Below are 4,704 nucleotides of genomic sequence, written 5' to 3' on the forward strand. Positions count from 1 at the left end.
AACAACTGTCACCTCTATTTAGTTCGGTCGTGTCTGGGCGGGACGTGGACGCTGCTGCCTTTGAAAACTCCTCGCGTGCCGCCTCGCATTAACACACTCGCCGCGCCTCCACACAAGGTCTAAATAAATAAATTCTTTAGATCTTGCTTCCACACCTTCCGTTTTCTTTGTGGGAGGAGGTTTCGGGCATTTTTATTTGTGTATTTATTTATTTATTTATCTATTAGCCTTTGGTCTGCCCACTTCTACCGCAGATAAGGGTAAGAAAAGTGAGCCCAATTCTGCAGTGGTTTTCTGTGGGTTCGGGAGTAAGGACAGCAGAAGGGTATCGAGGCAGCAAACAACATATATTTAAAGACAATTGTAACCTGTTATCCCGGGACACAGGGTCAGAGTGACATTCGGGTTAAAGATTGAACCCAAATCTGCAGTGCTTTTGTGTGAATTTGGGATCAAAGACAGCAAAGTGGGTTAAGGCAGCAAGCAACATATATTTAAAGACAATTTTAAACCATTATCCCAGAACACAGAACCAGCTAGAGTGACAGCCGGGTAGAAAAGTGAACACGAATTTACAGTGCTTTTTTGTGGGTGCGGAGAGAGTGTCGGGGTGGCAAACAACATATATATTTAAAGGCAATTGTATCCATCATCCCGGCAGACGGACAGTATAAAGAACCGAATCTAAACCTGCAGTGCTTTTTATGTGGGTTCGGGCTCAGAGGCAGGAAAAGGTGTCTAAGTAGCAAGCAACATATACATTTAAAGACAACTATTACTCTGCTCCTTTGTCGTGTCTGGACCACCGTTACCAAATTATCGTACACATCGCATTGCATTTTCGTAGTTTCTGACCGATAACTCTAGCAAAAACAAACAAACAAACATCAATAAATAGGAGTTTTAACGCTAACTTCAATTTTCTATCGTTATTTGTGTAGGTACGAGAGTTTGAGGCTTAAAAGTAATAAATAAAATGTGGTGAATACGATAATCGGGCAACTCTGGTCTGGACGTGGCCGCCGCTGCCGTACCCTTGAAAATGCCGCCTCACGTGACAGCTTCTTAACACAGCCGCCGCCCCACAAAACCCACGGGACCGGCGCGCTGCTGCCGGCCTCATTGTGGAAGCTTTGCACTGCCTGGCTCTGACTCGCCTTGTTTAATTCTCTCCTTGCCGGGAAAAAAATATTAAAACAGTTTTGCAGGCTTTTGAAAATTGTACTCGACTTTATTTTGGAGTGGGAGAAAAAATGATCTAGGCCATTTTTGATGCAGTATTATTTTTTTGTTCATATCATTTCAGCACTTTAAATTACGATGTGGAAATTTAACTGTTTTATAGAGATGAGGCGCGTGAATAGATTTAAATGCAGGTAGAGCCAGAGAAGGGGAAATACTTTAGTTGTCTTCAATAACGAGAGTCACGTAATTGACTGCTCTTTCGGTCACCTCCTCGGATTCTTTATAGGAGCAGCGAGTAGCGGGCTTTTTTATTATTTCCTTTTTTTTTGTGCCCATGAGCTGTCTCCTTTGCTGTAAAAAAAAAAAAAAACTTACTCCACCACAATCGCTACCAAAAAACCTTCGGACCGTCGCTTGATTGAAAGACTTGCAAAGAAAAACTCAACCCATCCTGCAATACTAAGCCTCTAGAAAGTAGGTTAAGGCTAAGTAGTGACAGTCTTTCCTCAACACTGTCCTGTCTCCGGGAATTCGTGAGTCTAATATTATTCCCACGATTTTGTTCCGACACAGTTTAGATAATAATGCGGAACTTGAGAACATTACATATTTAGGAGACACTTAGGGTGAAGGCGAAGGGAGAGGTGAGAGTAGAGGGAGAGTAAAGGGAGAATAATGAGGATGTAAAGGGTGTGTGAAAAATGAGGGCAGTGTGTAATTGTTAGGGTAAGGAAGGGAGGGTGAGGGTGAGTATGGGGATTAAAGGGATTGACAGATAGATAGACCACGCCACTAGGGTAAAAATAGAGGTTAGGTGTTTTGCTTAGCGTGACTGATGCAGCGTCACGAGCATTATACTAAAAGATCTTCACTCTTCAATCAAGCAGTAAAGAAGGGACCCCTCGTTCTGCCTTGCCAGACGACGACGCAGAGGAGCAGGTATCTTTTTCACTGTTCTCAGCAATCTCTTCCTTGTTTTCCGCCCATAGCGCTGGTGGTTTGGGGGACTCTTGAGGAGCCCATTAGTACCGCGGGTGAATGTTATTTTAAGTGGCTGCCGTGATCTATGACTTTTGCTTGGCACATACTGTTCCCCGGTGCTCCTCTTGACTGAAGTTGCTGAAGTTAGGGTTGACTGATTATCCGGACAGCGTGTAGGTAATCTCGCTGTTTTGACGATGGTTGAAATTTGTCAGCGACCAGCGTGCATCGGTGGGACATGAACCCGAGTCCTCATGATTTCCACATCCAGGCGCTGACAACTCGGTCACCGCCTCCCCTGCTTTCAATCTTCATTCCAATACTTTAAATTTTAATGCGAAAGTTGGATCGTTTTATATTTCGGGAACACATGAATAAATTTAAATACAGATGGACGGGGAAGGAGGAAAAACTTGAGCAGCCTCCAGTGCCTTGATCAGTGCAATAAAAAGTCCTCGTATCATCGTCATTCAAAAGACGGAAAAAGCAAATAAATAAATAAATAAATAAATAAATAGAAAAAGAAAAGAAAAAGCGACAGTAAGGTCTCACGCTCTACTGCCGCCTGAAAGTTGTTCGTTTTTTTATATATTCTCAGCAGTTTTTTTGTGTGTTTAACTCACGCACTTGGAATTATTACGCCAAAATTGAAATCTTTGTATACTTAAGAAACATATGAATAAATTTATATACAGATGGCGGGGGAAAGGCGAAAAACTAAAACTGTTTGGCTGCTTTAACTTGACGCTTCGCCACAACCACCGCAAAAAACCCTTCACTTAATACTGAACAGAAACGAGCATTAATTAAAAAACGAACAGACAGCAACGGAGAGGAAAAGACAAACAGAAACGAGAGGTGTAAAAAAACAACAGAACGAAACGAGTGAAAAAAAAATAAAGGCCAGAAATTAGTTGAAGAAAAAAAAAGCCAAACGAGTAAAAAAACAACAACAATAAAATAAGCGGAGGAAAAAAATAAAGATAGCAACGACGAAAAAAAAGGCATGGGAAAAGAACAGATAAAACAGTGAAAAACGGAGAAAACAACAACAACAACAAACAGAAACGAAACGAAAAAAACAAAACAATAAAACAATAAAAAAACTAAAACAGAGAAACAGGAAAAAAAAAATCAAACCCCATCAGGTAAAAAGAAAATACAGAAATGAGTAAAAAAAAGTTAAACCAACAGAAACAAGCAGAATAACAAAAGCAGCAGACACCAGCCAAGTCCCGAGGCAGCGGAAAGAAATGAGCCAAAAATACGAAGAAAAGCGAGAACGACATAGCAGCGGAAAAATAGCATAAACTGGCCGAGTCCCGACGACCGAAGAAACAAAAACAGAGGAATGAGGGAAAAAGCAAAAACAGGGAAATGAGGAAAAAAGGAAATAAACAAAGAAATTAGGGAAAAGCAAAAAAACAGAAACAAGAAAAGAGAAATGAGGGAAAAAGCAAAATAACAAAGAAATGAGGGAAAAAACAAATACCAGAGAAATGAGGAAAAAAGCAGAAACAGACAAATGAGAGAAAAAGCAAAAAAAAAATAAATGATAGAAAAACAAAAAAAACAGAAATGAGGGAAAAAGCAAAAAAACAGAGAAAAGAGGAAAAAAAGCAAAAACAAAAAACAAAAACAAATGAGAGAAAAAGAAAATAAAACAGAGAAATGAGAGAAAAATAAAATAAAACAGAAATGAGGAATAAGAAAAAAACAGAGAAGGGAAAAAGCACAAAAAAACATATATATGAGGAAAAACACAACTAAAACAATCCCCAGCAGATAAAAAAAAGAAAAACAGAAATGGCCCCAAAAATATGAAAAAGCAGAAACCACTAGACAAAAGTATGAAGAAAACAAATCGAAAATAACAGAAAACGGAAGAAAAGCATAAACTAACAAAGTCCTCCCTACGCCTTACACTTTGAGACTTCCCCGCCAGGAAGCGTAGCGAGTGACCTGCCGGCTCTCCCTCCCCTTATCAGCGTCTTCCGGAGGCCTCTGAAACCCATCTTTAATTACCATTCACAAAGAGATGTTAATGGGGCGTGAAGGGGAAGGGAAGGCGGAAGGGAGAGAGGAAGAGGAAAATGGGAAAGATAATCTGTAAGGCTGGAGAGAGAGAGAGAGAGAGAGAGAGAGAGAGAGAGAGAGAGAGAGAGAGTTTAAAAGGAGGGAAAAGGAAGGAAGGTTGAAAAAATGGAAGGAAAAGATGTTGTGACAGGCAGAAAAAAGAAAGTAGGAAAGGAAGGAGGAGGAGGAAGAAGCAATATAGTCTAAGAAGAAAAGTAAGAGAGGGTGAATGAAGGGAGGACAAAGAAGAAGACAAAGAAACAAGTGTAAGAGAAAAGGGAGAAGTAATTAAAAGGAAAGGGACTAAAAAGACTGTCAGAGAGAGAGAGAGAGAGAGAGAGAGAGAAGATTGAAGACAGAGGGAGAGAGGGAGACGCAAAAATGATACTCTTGAAGGTAGGGAGAGAGAAGGAGGGAGGAGGGGAGGGAAGGAATGAGTTGGAGGGGTGATTATATAAGGAG

The sequence above is a fragment of the Eriocheir sinensis genome, chromosome 62, assembly GCF_024679095.1.
Source record: "Eriocheir sinensis breed Jianghai 21 chromosome 62, ASM2467909v1, whole genome shotgun sequence".
NCBI classification, from domain to species: Eukaryota; Metazoa; Arthropoda; class Malacostraca; order Decapoda; family Varunidae; genus Eriocheir; species Eriocheir sinensis.